Source organism: Diorhabda carinulata, chromosome 2 (assembly GCF_026250575.1).
Source record: "Diorhabda carinulata isolate Delta chromosome 2, icDioCari1.1, whole genome shotgun sequence".
In the NCBI taxonomy this organism is placed as follows: domain Eukaryota; kingdom Metazoa; phylum Arthropoda; class Insecta; order Coleoptera; family Chrysomelidae; genus Diorhabda; species Diorhabda carinulata.
Genome location: NC_079461.1, coordinates 26,080,240 through 26,097,554, shown reverse-complemented (window position 1 = coordinate 26,097,554; position 17,315 = coordinate 26,080,240). Strand labels below are relative to the sequence as shown.

The 17,315-nt window shown below is 33.3% G+C and overlaps 1 protein-coding gene across 4 annotated transcripts in view; it reads right to left on the bottom strand.

Moving 5' to 3' along the window:
* The window catches only part of LOC130903859 (probable G-protein coupled receptor B0563.6), a 233,756-nt gene that overhangs the window by 97,449 nt on the left and 118,992 nt on the right, over nucleotides 1-17,315 (bottom strand). The window lies entirely within an intron of this gene.

Here is a 17,315-nt window from a genome sequence, read left to right as displayed (position 1 = left end):
TCACTGGCTTTTTTTCTCGTTCTACAAGATCCGGGTATTACAATGCGCTGCGCTCAAATGATCCTATGCAAATTAGCAGATGCTAAAATGTTTTGTAAGCTGCGGTAAGCATTCTTAATAGAAGAATTTGAGTTCTCTGAGGATAAAATTACAGACATAACGGTGACCAATGTTTAAAAAAGATGAAACCTCATTTATGGTAACTCGCCTATATGCTGTAATCATTTCTTGAGCTGAGGAATGTTGTTGTCAGAGATAAAATATTCTACCGTATGGTAGCTTAAGTCTCCAGAGAGTTTCAGCACCTTTACAGTACTATGGTAACAAAAATTTGATCAATACTAGTCATTCTCTTTGGAGCAATCTGATAGTTGCGTTGACATGCTTCTGTAATTGTAGCTTGCTAAAAACTTCGCGATTTCAATTCTATTCCGCTCACGTGACCACAGACTCGTTAATTCAACGCAAGCGCACTCTGCCTCTTTTATCTTATATAGTAGAACGAAAAATGTGTTGAATTATCAAACAACTTGTAAGTCAATGAAAATGAAGATATAAATCACCATCAAATAGACGATCATACTAATATAAGTTGATTTTAGCAATAAATCACAGGATTTGCAGTTTAAAATAATTGAATTCCATTTGTTGAACAGGATTATTGGAAAACTAGCAGACGTTTTCCTGTCTTAACGATGAATATTGAATTCGAATTGGTTTTGGAATCAAGCCGTTTAGAAGTTATTACAAAAAAATACATTAAAAAAAAATTTCTCAAAATCTACCGGTACGCATCGGTCCAAATTGTATTCAAAATCTAATTTTGATCAATTCCTTTCGAACGATATCAACCGCGAGGAAATTGGTCAAGTTTTTCAAAAGTTATGGGTTAAGGGATTTTCTTGGATAACTTTTGTTGCATCAAATGACGTCATTTGAAAACAATTATTGTATTGATAAATATGAGTCAAAAAATGTTTATAATCTGTCCCATTTCCGGATACCAATGAACGTAAGGGTACTGGTGGTAGTACCAATGGCGTCAATATGACTTGACCGCTCGATTTAAACATAAATGCCTTGCCATATTGGCATACAACGTTCATTGGTAACGATTTTCTGCGAACTGTACTCGATTTCTACATTATAATTGAATGCAGCTCGATAGGGGTTAAACGCAACATTTCTATGTTGTTGATTTCGATTCTATCGATTTCGATCAACTTCATTCCGGGCTTCGCGTTGCTCATCAGTTTGACTTGCTCTTGTGTATCATTGACTCGCAGCATTGCGAGTTCTGCGACCACATCTAATTGCTGGATTTTCAAAAACTAAAAGTTAACTGTAAATTGAAGAAAACTATTGTATTCTTCTTTAAAACTAAGGTATATCACTGGTTATGTTAGTAACGTTCACGTTAGTCTATCCAAACATACCAAACTCCAACTCCAAATATAATTCAATATTTTCTAACCATAAATTTTCAAAATATATAATAAAATGAACTTAAATTGAAAAACTGTAGGCTTGCTTTTTAGATAGTAACTTGAATCGTCATTTTATTGGAATACAAGAAGGGTAAGAGACAATAAAAGAAAACGTAGTTGATATTTTCCAATATTTTAGTAATCACACCTGGAGCTTCTATGAAATATAGAGAATTGACAGATGTGACACACATAAAACAAATGTTGTTTCCAATCATCATTGAAATGATACAAATTCAGATCTTTTGAATTATAAATGACGTTAAAAATAACTCATCACAGGCGTACAACACAAATATTGTATTGGAACAATATGAAATGATTGAACTAATGTCAGAATACGAACAGGTTATTTGGTATGAAAGCTGAGGGCTAGATTGAGTTCATGATTATGAAAAGTTATTTTGATCCAGGTTAGGATGGCGTATTCACGTCTTTCAATATAATACCGATGAAAATCTACATCTACGATTTGTATATGTTTAATTCGAATCATGCGCAACACAGAGGAACATCTGTATCACAGTTGGATATAAAATTATATAAAAGTAGATACAAGTAACTAATAAGAAACCATATAATGATTTAATATCAATTTTTCTATACGTGGCTTGAAGCAAAACATAAAAGTTGGTAGCTAGATTCAATCAAAAATTCACGTCGAGATTTCTTGAGTACCTCCTTTTTTGAATGCTGCTGGTGTTGAATTTTGATGACCTGTCTGAAATTAGCCATGCTCTCTCCACATCAGTCTATTTTTATCAATAAGAGAGTAATAAAATGATGAAGCAGTCGTAATTTTGACAAATTAAAACCATTTTCTATTCTTCTGTATAGTTTATGGTTATAAAAGCTCGAAAACGTATATTAGCTCAGGTACATTAGTTTCAGTTTTGAATTAGTAACTAAAATACATAAATTTCGACCACATTGCTTGTAAAAACTGGAAAATACTCACTAGAATAATAAATTATAACTTATTGTATCAGCAGAAGTGAATCTATTTCTCAAAATCTTGTCATTTTTTATAGTATTTGGATCTAATTTCTTGAAAATAAAAACAATTTTGGTATCAAATCCTTTATTTCGGACATTAACTAAATCCAGAGTCTTTGTTGTTTTAATCAAATTCAACCCTTTTCTTATTCAAAGTATAATCCAGTTTGTTGTTGTTCCAGCAGTTAGAAAACCATTCACTATTTGTCTTATCTATATGACAATTCTAGGTTCTTACTACTATAATACATTTGTTACAACTAATGTAATTATAACTTAAAATTAGATCCTCGCTGTTGATAATATCCTTCAAGACATTCACGCTACTTCCATTTTAAATTGCGATACACCTTATGGATAAAACTAGCTTATTGCAGTTTGTTTGTGTTAATAGGGTGTTGAGTTACCCGTTTCATTGAAAGAGGTACCTTTGGTTCAGCGTAAAAAAGAGAATTGATACAAAAATTCAGAAAATGAAAAATAAAAAATATTAGACATAAATTGGTATCTCAATATGTTATATAGACTCTTCTTGCAGTTAATACTTCCTGGCATCGGGTAGACTGAAAATGAGGTTGTCGATCATCTAAAAGCAGTTGTTTCGTGTGTAACGCTTTTTGTTGAATCATAAGTCTTCGTCTCGACGAATCCCAACAATGTTTGATGAGTTTGAGATCGGGACATTGCGAAGGCAATGGTGAAACATTGATTTGTGCATTTCTCAAATATTGTTCACCAGGTATGTTGTATATCGACGAACATTTTTATGCATAAACTGGAAGTCAGGCCGACTGTTCTGCATATGGACATACATTGGGCTGTAGAATAGTGTCACGATGAATGGCGGCATTCAAATAGCTGTCCAGTAATTCAAGATCCTTCAAGAAGATGTTCGCCCCATACCATAACTATGGTAACTGGACAGCGGCAAAACGTTCCAGGTCGTTTTCAAGATGAAGATCAAAGGTTCGTCAGCCCATAATAATCATACACGGTGATTGCCTCTGGTATTTTAAGGGCTTAAAGGAGGTTAAGCTCGAGTTTTTTATTTTGAGAGCAGACATCGGCATCATGTGGACGGTATAGCTTTCCTCCTAGCTGACCAGTATGGTTTTCTCAAACATCGCCAGTCTCATGGTATCGCCTGATAAAACGTTAAATAACAATAAGTATGGAACTAGTTTCCTCCTTCTTCAACTGCTGACATCACATCTTCTTTGTAGGAAAATCTTTGACCATCGATCCATTTTTTTAAGTCTGGAAACAGAAATTAATCTGAGGGGGTTAAATCTGGTGGGAAATAGGGAGCATGAGGTAGCAATTGAAACTTCAATTAAAAAATTTTGGCCATTGCAATGACGGATGTTCGAGCTGGTGTATTGTTTTGATGAAATAACACTTTTTTCTTAGCCAAATGCGGTCTTTTTTGTTTGATTTCTACGCTCAACCGTTGCAATAAGTTCACGTAATACTCGCCGCTGAAAGTTTTTTCTTCTTCAAAATTTTCAATGAAAATTATGCCACGCGTATCCCTAAAAATTGACGGCTTGACCCTATGAGCGGTCATTGCCTTTTTTGGAGCCGGTTCTCCCTTTTTAATTCATTGTTGTGATTGTTCTTTCATTTCGGGTGTGAAGTGATGAACCCACGTTTCATCCCTAATTATAAAACGGCGCTAAAATCCGGCTTTATTTCTGTGAAACATTGCCAAACACGACGCTCTTTTTATTCCATTGTGAGCAACCGTTACACCCATCATGCGCACTACTTTCTCCTGTTAAAATTTTCAGTTAATATGCGATTTACTGCAGTTTTTGAAATTCCTACTATGTCTATTAGCTCGACAATCATCCAGTACTGTTGATCAAGAAAGAGCAATCTCACTCAGAAGATATCTAATTCAGCTTTTACAAATTCACTGAAAACGTTCACTATTGATGGCTGCCAAACAAATACTCAACAACGTGACGTCTTCAAGCTTGAAACATATACTGTATAGATTGTCCACTTTCTAATACAGTGGTATTAGAAACAATTAGAAACAACTATCGTCATCTCTAGATCATGCCAGGTACTTCTGAGATGATCCTCGAATATTTGTTACAATATAAAAACCTACATTTTATGAGTTGCTCACAACTCTCATACTTGATGTTATGAAAAAAAGCAGTATGGCATCTAAATACAAAACATTTAACTTCCGGTGATAAAAGTTATAACAAATTAATCTCGGATTCCCTAAACTATTTTGATATATTTGATTATAACACTGATCATCGTTTTACGTAATTGATAGTACAATAAAATTTGCATATTTGTAATTGGCAGATCATTTTACGTATATTTGTTACTCTACTTTGTAAAATAACTGGTAAAATTTAGTGGGAAAGCTGAGTTGATAAGATAGTTGTAACTACTATACCAATTCATGAATTTTTATTTTAATATAATTTGAAAAGAGCAATTAAATGCTCGATATTAGTACATTATACAGTTGTTTGTGTATTAAAAAAGAGGGTGCAAAACTATATTAAATACACCTTTAGCGTATTCAACTAGACAGAACCAGCGTCAGCGTAAAAACGATGATTTATTTTAACATGCAAAAAATCGTACATCATAAATACCCATATACGTTCTCTGAAAGTAAATAAAACATTTTTACGCGTAGAATTCCATTCTGTGAAAATAAAGGTAATAGAAGACCAACTATAATCACTAAAAACCGGGATTATGAGTGTAATTTTGCACCCAAAGAGTATAAAATATTTTATCATTTTCTAATTTTCTGTAATAATTGCTACCGCTACTTTTTTTAATAACCATTTACTTGAGAAAGCATAGATTCAAAAAATGATAGATGATCTAAGCTAACATGTAACACTATTAACTAAGAACAAAGGTATGATAAATTATCTGTTGATTTTGTATATTTAGATAAAGGAACAAAGAGATGGTGGTGATATAACATTGATACATCTACTACATTTATTTAGGTTAACGGAGGCAACAAATCACCTGAATAATAGCCATTTGACTGAAATTCTCTTATGAAACAACCTTCGTCATTTTATTTTGAAACACATTCAAGCAAACCTTCATGCAAAAAACTTCATTCAGCCTCAACAACTTTCTAAATTAAAGTCTTCAAATCCTTTAGTAAAGCTCATGAAAAACTTTATCAGATTAACTGATTTTTAAGGCTAGATGTTGTAAGATGTGTTTTCTATTCTGACAGGATATCATCTAAATATTCGTTTTCCATATGTTCTCAATTTTCATGTTTTTATCAAATATATAGGTTGCTGCAAAAAATTCGAGAGTGAGTAAATGACGTAAAATGAATGCAGTGACACAAAAAAATTATAAAGTTGAAGGCCTTTGAAGCTGCGGAATCAGATCATATATTTACGTATATTTTCTGAAATATATATTCGAACATTACGAATTTTTAATGGATAATTACATATATACATGTTGTATGTTTGACAGAATAAATAAATCTACACTATTATCTGAAGGCAAGGGGCGGCTCACGCCCAGTAGTAAACAATCCGTAACTTTTACAGGGACAACCTGCAATCTAAAGATAGCAGAAATGAATTTTTTGATCGATTTTTTAACGAAAGAGTACTCTTTGTTTAACTTGATATTATTTTGGTTTAGAAGATATTTAGATTTCTAGATCGGTGTACATGTCAAAGAAACCTTTCGATATTCTGAAGCAAATTATCATGGATTGTAATTATTTAATTAAAATACTTACAGGAAGTATTGAAACACAATCGAACATTTCTAACTAAACTGCATACTATCGAACACCTTGTTACTTAAATAAGAAAAAAATTTAGTTGGTTAGCCTACAACTCATAAAATAAGGTGGTCACCTTGCACTTCTACTCAATTCCGGATTCTACGGAGAATATTTCTTTGAACTTGGAAGAGTATTCCAAGATTCAGTCGTATAGCGTCACAATGGAAGTTTATTCCTTCCTTCATTTCATTCCTTGTATTTACCGGTGTTGTATATACCAAGCTTGCTTTTAAGATATTCCCAAAAAAAATGAATCCATTGTATTCAAATCAGTGGAGCATGGTGGCCATGCAGATGGACAATCCAGACCAATCCAACTATTAGAAAAAATGCTATTAAGATGATTTTACACTATCTCCTCAAATGAAGAAAAGTTTGAAAGGTCCTAAATTTTCTTCCAATGAGGAGGTAATAAAAGCTGTAGAGTTCTGGTTTGCAGAACAAGAAGAAAAATTTTTTTCTAAAGGTTTAGAGACGTTGTAGGTTCGCTGTGAAAAATGTATCCAATTAAGAGGAGAATATATTGAGTAATAAAATATTTTGACATTGAAATTTTGTTTGGTTCTATAGTTCTAAGAATTTTTCAATACATCTTCTACCATATTGAAACTTTCAACTTCCAACATGTAGTAGCTTATCTGACAGTAGCCTGTTAGATAACAACTAATATAATATAATTTTATTTCAAGTTTTCCCTTATGCCAGTAATATGGTCTTCGATTGTATGTAGTAAGTACATATGTATATTTATTTGTTCATTAATTCTCCAAGAAAGTATTTTCAAAAGATAAAAAACACTACAATGCAATACGTAACCATCCATTAAACATTTCTGATCCATTCTGATTTTGAAACTTTAAAGGCTTATAACTCAGAAAGTAGGGGTCGTATGAGAATATCTATTTCAGGACACAACATTATTTTCACGTTATCTACTCCCTCCCGAATTTGTTGCATCAAGTCCCGGAACACTCCGTATATCTCCACCTCCATCTTCATCCACTATTGTAGATTTCTATTAATTTTTTTTGTGGCTTCTAACTTCTATCACAACCCGGATATTTAAGTGTGTCAAAAAACAATCATTCCGCATACGTATTTAAAGCTTTTTAAATTCAACCTGGATAAAATTATCTGCTCTGCTTTGGTTCACAACCGAAAAGATATCTTACTTATAAATTCAGATATTAACCACCTTATCTAACCAAATAACAACGATAGTCTTTCGGAAAGTATAGTAGAGTAAATTATCCTATATTATTAAATATTATGATCACGTTTTATGAAGATTCACTTTATTTTCACTGCTTTCACTTAGGGAAAATTGATGCTTACGTTCAACAAAGGGTCTATATATACGTTAAGGTATAGTACATATACAACAATCTATGATATTAGAGAGCCTACCGGTTTTTCAATTTATTTAAGAATAAAGTTCGGGATATACTTATTCTCTTCGATCAAAAAATAGATATTCAGAGGCGGTTTCTCCATTATCTCACCTAAAAAATCTCTATCTCATCCAAAAAATGTTGAGGAATAACAACATCATCTAGCGATCGCTAGTAAAAACTGGAATAAATCAATGATGTCATACTTTTATTGGGTATTCATTCTCTCCCAAATTATACTCAATTTTATAAAAATCCATGGAGAAATACAGAAGATATAATTACAAAGGTGGTCGGTGGTTTATTAATTTTTTCAAGGTTCGTCTTATATAGCGTGTTCCAGAATAAAGCATTTTCTGTTTACAGTTGCCAGATACCTTTCATTCAATTATTGGTTCACTAGATGTACCGTTTCATATTAAAGATCTAACTTAACTGTTTGTACGTTTCATACAAAATAAAAAAAATCGCTTATACTCCCAAACGCAAAGAAACGTCTCTGGCGTGGCATTTAGCCACTACATTTACGCTTTGATTTATCATTTAGGGCCCATTTTCCACTCAGTAATCAAGTGATCAAAAATGGCTCTGTATGGAGCAATTGAAGCAATACGTTGCATATAATGGAGCGGTTTATTCTTCTCGAATATATTATGGAAGACCCAAACACCTGCCTAATATGTTGCAATGTTCTTGGTTAGTCGATTGAGGTTAGTTAAGGGTTTGTCTAATGTGGATCTGCTATCACTTTTGCTCTTAGCATGTAGTCTTTTGTTGTAGGTCTTTCTTGTCGGTAGGAAAAACAAAAATTAAAATTACTTAAATTGCATATTAAATCATTTAGAAGTGAAGGAATGCCAGTAACTTTTGAATATGGTTGATACGTAGAAACGATAATACTTGACGGTCCTTTTAATATTTTATTGAGTCGGCTCAACACTACTAGTTATTTTACAAAATAGAAACATGCAAATTTGTTGTACAATTTTTTCTCCTGCAACGTACGATGAATAGTTTCTGGAACAGGAGCTCACCTTGAGAAACTAGACATCGGGAAAATTTTAGAGATGAAGAAACTTATTTATGTAACTTATTCGACTTTGAGTCTAAATTCGAAATAAGAACTGTATTATCCCCAATATCATTGTAGATCATTATCAGAAATATCTTAAATCTGAGCAGGAGATTTCATTTTTTTGGGAAAAAAACGGATATCACCACATGAGGAGTGTCTTAAATATAGTTTACCGGAAGTTTTTATACGTCAGTGGTTGAGTGCATTCCAGAGCAGTCAAGATTTTGTAGAAATCCTTTAAAATTCAATTCAAACAACGTCCATGTATAAAAATATGTTTTTCTATGTCCGTTTTTTTTTTCATTCATTTGCGTTCATAAAGAATATAATTTCTAAATCGGTCAAAGAGCTTGAAAAAAATTACTTGGCTCATTTTTTCACGCTTTTGAATTAAAAAAAATGTCGTAACATGTCATTTTTTAACGCTATTATGAAATTGTTTTATCAAAATAGTGGGCTGTGAACGCTTTCTTCCTCATTTCAATTGGATTCTCAAATTAAATGTCACACTTTATTTTTTGATATTCATTCAAGAAAATCCAATTTTTGTCTAATTGAAAGGAGTGTAGTATTATATAAAGTTCAAACTGCACACCAGAAGATGTTGAATGGGTTAACTGCATCGACTATGAATCTTCTCGCTGAAAAATCCAGGGAACAGTATTTAAAAGAATATAATTCTTTTATGGAGCGGCGTACAAAAAAGGCATGAACAGCTTCACAGAAAGAGTGTTACTAGCTAACTTTGAAACTAAATCCAAAATGTGGAAGTCTTCAACACTTTGTTCGACTTCTTCAAAACTGAAAGGCACCCTAATGGTAAATAACGACGTAGGCATCAGTAAACACTCAATACCCATTGCATATTTGAAAAATAAATCAGTTGGCAATAGGTCCAAAAAATCTAAAACATTTGCCCGTGAAGAAATTAATAAGTTTCTGCTGCAAGCTCCAGACGATCATTATCTCATGCATAGGGTAGAAGTAGAAAATTTTAATGGAAGTGTAACGAAATTAATAATACCGGAAATGTTTTAATTATCTCTGATACAAAAACTCATGTCCAACGTCGATGTACTGTTATTGGTGAAATATCTGACAATAGATTAAACTTTAATAAAATATTTTTGAAAAACATAAAAACCAACGACCTACAAATGTCAAAACAGATTATTTCTTCTTGCAGTATAGAAATGGAAAATGCAAAACCCATGTTGTAGATATCAATACCTTTTCAAAGATTCCCTCGCTTATCGCAATCTATTTGAATTTACGTAATCCCAGTGAAGACTGGGCATACATTCCGCCGCTCTTCTGCGTCTCTATTAATGGAGTTGCGGAGGTTTACGTAGACGACTCAATAACAAACAAAAGAGATTCCGAAGAGAAAATTTTAACGGGAACAACTAGTTCGACTTCAAGCAACATTGTAAATGTTCACGATCCTGCCAACAATCCAATAAGTACTAATACAACTATAGACGATGTTATTTCTTTGAACTCGTTAAATGTTGTCAAGTATCAATTGTAAATTTTTGAATGAAACTCTTGAGTAAAGTAACTTTTTTTCACTAGAATTACCGTCCTACTCGTGAAAAAAGGTATTTCTTCACTCACTTATTGTATAAATAACTATTGTGTTTGTTTTTTACTAATATATTACTTCTAAAATATACACTAAAATTAACTTAACAAAATATTTTCCCACTGAACTTTTATTTATTTTTCCTTAAATATACTTTGTCATTGATGAACCCTTTGACCTGTTTTATAAAAATCCAATCTATTTGATCGTCGTATAAATAAAAAGACCTTGTAACAAAAATAGAAAAAAAAATAAAAACACCGTGCTGTATCATTTCATTTAGCCTGACGATATAATTGAATGAGTCACTTAGAACTTGGTAAATAAAGATGCCAATTAACAAGATTGTTAGATAAATACTTATTTCTCTAAATTAAAACCCTTCAGTCCACCCACTCTCTTCGTCTTTCTTTATGAAATCCTACAAATAATATTCAACCTACTTCACATAATATATTGTAATGAGTTTTTACAATTCACTCACTTGATACGTGTAAGTATGAAGTGAGTTTCTAGATTTCAATTACAAATAGTAGTAGTAGTATTTAACATAATTATAAGCAGCGTGACGGCATAGGTCTCTAATTTCCATGAAAGTGATCTTACAGGAAGATTTCGATATCTTTGCGCTCCAAGAAACGAGACTACTAGGAGACACATACAGACTCTCCTAGGCCGGCTACAATGTTTATAGAGACGACGATATAAACGGACGCTCCAGCGGCACTGCGAACTTAGTGACAAAAGAGCTGTTCCAACATTGAATAAACACAAGGGACGAACTACTTAGCATGGAGGTGACAATAGTAGTCATGAAAACTACAAATGGCTATACTATAATAAAATCGGCATACGTACAGCCCGACACAACTACACACGAAGAAGACTTGTACGCGGTACTCCCATATGGAAAAAGCATAATCATAAGAGCACCTGAATGCTAAGTCCCCTGGTAAAGCAAAGAAAGAAGCAGATATAGGACCGGTAAATCCGACACACTACCCACCGCAAAGAAGAAAGCCTGAGGTTATAGATATCGCTGTGTTGAGAGACATGGCAGTGCCTAACCGCAAGAAAACCCGACTGGGTGAAATTCAGAACGCTAACAGGACAGCTGTTAGGACCGATTACGGAATCAGTAAGCAGTAAGGAAAGCTAGAGGAGCAGGTCTGTTTCTTCGAAGAAGCACTATCAGAAGTGAGAGAACGAAGTATTACAACCACCGTAGTAAGCAAATACGGCAGATTTAAAAATATGAGTGATGATCTCTGAAAAATTTGATTAGGGAAAAAATCGAATAGCTAGAAGAGCCCAAAGGACACAAAACCCATAACGAAAAAGGAGAGCCAAGGAAATGAAACAGGAAATTCAGGAAAAATTACAGGAACATAGGACCGAGGAATTGAGCAGAAAGATGAACGAACTAGACCCACAAAAACCCGGCATATATCGAAAGTCCTAAGAGAAGAAAATAAAACAATGACGCCAATACACGGAAGCAACGGGATAGTTTACACGGAAAAAGGAGAGGCAGAAGAGCTAAAAAACACCATGGAATTTCAGTTAACACTGAACGAACATCCCGATAGAGACAAAGATTTCTCAGACATCATAGAAGAAAACATCAACGAATACCTAGACGAGAGGATCAATAGGATTCGCAAGCAGCAAATCTTGAGACTAGTAGAATATACTATTCAAGGTTTCAATCAGAAAGAATCCCCAGGGGTAATCTTCCTAGACGTAAAAAAAGCCTTTGATCGATTGTGGCACGAGGGCTTGCTTTACAGGATGAAAAAGGCAGGTTCTACTAAACCGCTCATGAAAATTCTAAAGACAGGTTTCGGATTGAGGTTGCAAACGAGAAATCGGAGTTCGGAGAGTAGCAGGCGGGAGTACCGCAAGGAATTGTTCAACATACACACGGCGGACATCCCAAAAACGGAGAACACCATGACAGCGCTATATGTGGACGAATACCGGAAAAGCAACGAGGTGCCTGAAGGTGAAAAACATCACGAAAAGACTCCAAAACGCTGCAAACGATTTAGAAGAATTGTGCAAAGCATGGAAAATAAAAGTTAACTGCGTTATGTTGGATCAAGGTCTCACTTTCAACGAACGCGTGAAAAACACCGTCGAAAAATGAGACAAGCGAAACCAAGACTATACGCATAAATCGGTAGAAAAAACAAGATAAAGACGGAAACAAAAGTCAGGATTATAAAAATATCGATTATAACATACGCCTTGGTTGCATGGGGACAAACATGCAAATCGAACAGAAAAAACTACAGGCCCTATATAACGATGAGACAAGCACTAAATATCCACTGAACAACAAGAAGCGAGAAACTATACACAGAAACGGGATCGCAACTGTATCAGTAGGTTAAGGTAGGTTAGTTTAAAAATGAAACATAAAAAGACAAAAAATAGAAAAAGCAAAAAAATCTGCGACAGCTGTACAGAAGGTGAAGGTCCAGTTGGATTAGATCTTTTCTTGCCGAATAAGGTTGGAAAGGATTTACCCGACGCAGCGAAAACACACACACATTAAGACGTCCAGACCAAAAAGACAAGAGTATATAACCAACAGCTCTTAACAAAAAGATAAGATTTCCCAGAATCCCTCATAGAACTCAGGCAAGAGGAAGGAGTCTACGCGCGAAACTACGACGCGAAAGAAAATGAGGACCTGTCGAAATGACAGGGGGTGGTGGAATGTTCTTCGCATCCATCCGCGAATTTATCCGGCATTGGATGCTTAGAGGGACGGGTTTTCTCAGCGCACGTGTGAGTGTGTGTGTCACTAATTTTCAACCTCTAAGGATAAATTCTAAGAAAAGAAACGAAATTCTCCATTCTCTTTCTTCTCAGCAAACTTATCCAAGCTTCTAACATCAAGGTTATAAATCTTAATGTATATTCTCAAATTTGAATGATTTTATTGCTAATACAGAAGGTGATCTAAAAAGTAAATGCGCACTAAAAAGTGAAAAATTATGCCAAAACTCAAGTACTAGCTGAACTAGTGAAATGGCATCAAAAGTTGATAAAAATTTTAAATAGAAAAAAGTATAAAACATAAACGCACAGTAACTCTTGTGAGGAGGCATCATTATATGCAATTTAGATAATCATAATTGTGATCAGTATCATAAAAAAATGAGGTGAATGAGTATTGGTTGCAAAAATTTCAACTGAAATGTGAGAATAGACCTATGGTGATGCTGTGGTAAATTAAAATATAATATTTCAATTAAATTTAAAAAGGATCAGCTGAGGAAGATAACTGGTCTGGATGTTCTTTAAACTCAAATACAGGAGTTGTGAATTTTGAATTAGTAATTGAGGAAAAGTAGGTTTTCTTATGTATACTGACAAGTTGGACTAGTTGATTGGACCACATGAGAACATGAAGACGTACAGTGACTCATTCAGAAATGCTTACCAAAATTGGTGAAATAGCTAAAGAAGTATATATTTGAACCGCGCGAGTATACTTCATGGTGGTAACAAAATTGCTCCAATTTAAAATTCAAACTAATATTTGAATAACTTCATGTACACTGTGACCCGAATAAATTGTGTCCTTTATGCTTGCTGTTTCACTGGGATACTCAGTGTTTATAGTTGATTTATTAATCCTTTTCCTTTCAGAATGTTATGATTAAGATATGAAATTGCTTCAGATGCAAAGATATTTATCTTCTATTCGATACGCTCCCAGGTATAATGCTCTAGAGTTCCGTTGTCTTGCACACTTCGAAAAAATGTAGATAAAGGTTTTATCCTCTACGTAGCAAAATCTGCACGCTGCACTTTCTACTAATCCCGGTGTCTACAGGTGTTCGTTGAAGCAACAATACCTCTTTAAAAACAGAAATAGAGTGAAAACAATAAGAGAAAAGTGCACTCAAGACAGCAATAACAGTTTTGGCTGCCAAGTCATAGTAGAGATTATTTAGAAGAAGAGAAAAGTTTGGTAAACTGAATCTTGATCGATCGTGGCTCATTCAGAGGCCTAAGGCTATTGTGTTACCCTTTATATTGCACAATTTAGTTAACTATCCAACCAATCTCCAATATTTTTTCTTCTTATAGCTTATTTTTAGACATTGATAATTCAGAGTGAGAGATTTTTTCTGATGGCTGGAAAAATATTGGATTGAATGAGTAGATTTGAAATAAAATTACAGTAAATGGCTTTTCCTTAAATCATTCTCAGATATTATTTCCACTCATATTATTATGAACTCTTATAACCGTCATAAGTAGTAGTTTTATAGCTCAATACCCAAAGGCTATTAAAATTGAGGAAGTTATTAGTAATCGATTCATTGCTTGTAAAATATTAACATCATAGTGAAACACTGCTAAAATTCCATTTTTTGTCTTTCATATATCAGAATCGTCGTTCGTTCACGAAATTCAACAGAATAATAATTCAAAATGCTGCCACTAAAGATAACAGAAAGAAATATATATTCGTTTGGAAAGATCACGGTATAAAAAATATGAATCGTGGTTTTGTGGATAGAATATCCACATAGTATCCTGTTGAGAAAATGGCGGACAAACAGGGAATTCAATTATTAGATAAGAATGTATTGTCGCCGTTCAAGATCGATCCGTCATTCTGACACACGCCTTCAATAATCATCTAACACATATATACTTTATAAGATTAGATTTAGCTACACTGTTCGAAATGTCACTACAATTCAGTTAGAAAAATTCTGTCGCATATACACTTATATCGTATAGGATATCCACAATTTTCAATTATTTCTATTTCTATTTGAATACATAAAATGTGGGTAGGAAATATGTGACGTAATATAATTTGAGACACAATAAAACTTTAAAATACCCACTACTGACATCCATGCATTTTTGTAACCAAAGCTTCCACAACTTGAAAGCTTCAGGTAATCTTTTGGAATGCCCTCGAAAAAATGACAGTTCTTATTTCTCTATGGTTTCTCTAGTAGCATCTCTAAATATACATAGAGGCCCTATTTTTCATTTATCTATATTAATAGAATAATTATGAAAATAAATGAGGAGCAAATTCTATGCTGAATGTATAATGCATGAATATTTTGCATATCTGGGCATTTTATCAATTTTTGGAATATTTCTAAGAAACGTGCATATATTTGCATATTTGAAGGTATCTATACCGAAATAAAATTGTCACCTGAATTTCTCAATGTTTCACAAAAAGTGGTTGTCCTAATGTGATTCTAGACTAGTTTGCATCCCTTTTCAGCTTAACTTAGTAGAACTGAGCATTTTGAAACGTTCGAGAAATTGCTGTTCAAAGCTGACGACAGTACTGCTATTGCAAAGGCACAAAATGTAGTTACAAAGGCTTCATTATCAAATCAACTAATCTTTATCAAAATACATTATAGGTTTGTAATAAAAAAAGGTTTTTAATAGAATTTTTTTCAAATTATTAGAGACTTTAGAAGAATATTTCCAAAATTTTAGGTAATTTGTAAATTGGAAATTTAGTAAATAAAAAACAGTTTTATCAGTTTCAAAATCCTCGAGACAGCTCAATGCAATCTGTGAAATTGATATAGGTATAGAATTTCCATATTTGAGTCACTTTGAATATGCGCCAGATATCTAGGTAGATGTAGCTTTTCGAATCATGAAAATATATTGTCAAATAAAAATAAAATATAAAATAAAAATAAAATTTTCATATAGATAAAAAACCTTGGTTACAATTGAGATGGATCTATGTCGTACGTCTCCCATTTTTGCATTAATATTTCCAAAAAAACTTTCGGAGACGTGTTGTGTACCATAACACAGCGATTTAAATTATTTTTTTCTCATTTTTTCTTGTTGAAATAACTGTAAAATAATCTATGGGGCATCTCGGAGACTATGACCCCTACTTAGCTGATTGCGAGTCCAACTCAGAACGAGATTTAAATCACACTTTCCGAACGTCGCGTTCAATTTTCAGTGAAAATTTGAAAACATGATCTACAACTTTTGTTTTTTTATTACTTTTTTTTATTTCAATTCTATAATGATATTTTTTAGTTGTATAATAGATATTTAGATGGTTAATAATTATTCCTGGAGTAGTTAGCATTGATTTATCCACGCATACATATTTTGCACGAAAGGTCCGACAGGTCAACTTAATTTTGAATACTTTATGTGCCTAAATTCTTCTATGATATTTATTCAGTTATATTTTAGATTTAAGATTAAAATTGATATTGAGCAGTTATGAACTATTAACCCACTTACACGAATTTTGCACAAAGTTTAATACTAATAAGTTATTTTTATGCTGATGCATGATCGGGTTAATTCGATTATAGTTTCTAAAAAGTTCAATAATGAACTGCACAAATTGCGATATACAAATTACAAAGCTAAACAATTAGACAAAAGTCCTGGTCCCCACAAACAGTAATACCAATAAACAGCAAAGTTTACAAAACTGCAAACCACACGCTCCTCATGTGAATTAATAGTAGTCAAAAATATAAGGTAGATATAAAAAATGGAACAATCTATCAGATGATCGAATTTACCCTCTGTTCTACCAGGGTACGAAGGATCTCAGTACACGACTCCTCAATCAGTGTCCGAACAACGATGAACGTGGTCCGTGTTATGTGGCCTCGACAGTGGTATTTATAATACAAACCTAACAGAAATCGAATAATTATCAGGTTACTTTATTTTATAAAACACACTGTATAGTTGCATATTATATTGCCTCGCCACTCCCACTATTTTTTTCCTGAAATCAGAAGAAATAATAAAAGAGGCTTTCTTTTCAATGAAATTGTGAATTGATTGAAGCGAGAATTTCTTGGCTCCCAACTTATGTGTCATAATTATTTTGAACAAGCTTAAAGTGATGCGAAAGTGTTTCACAAAAGAAAATCGATGATGGAATTTTTGATCAGTCTGAAGTTCT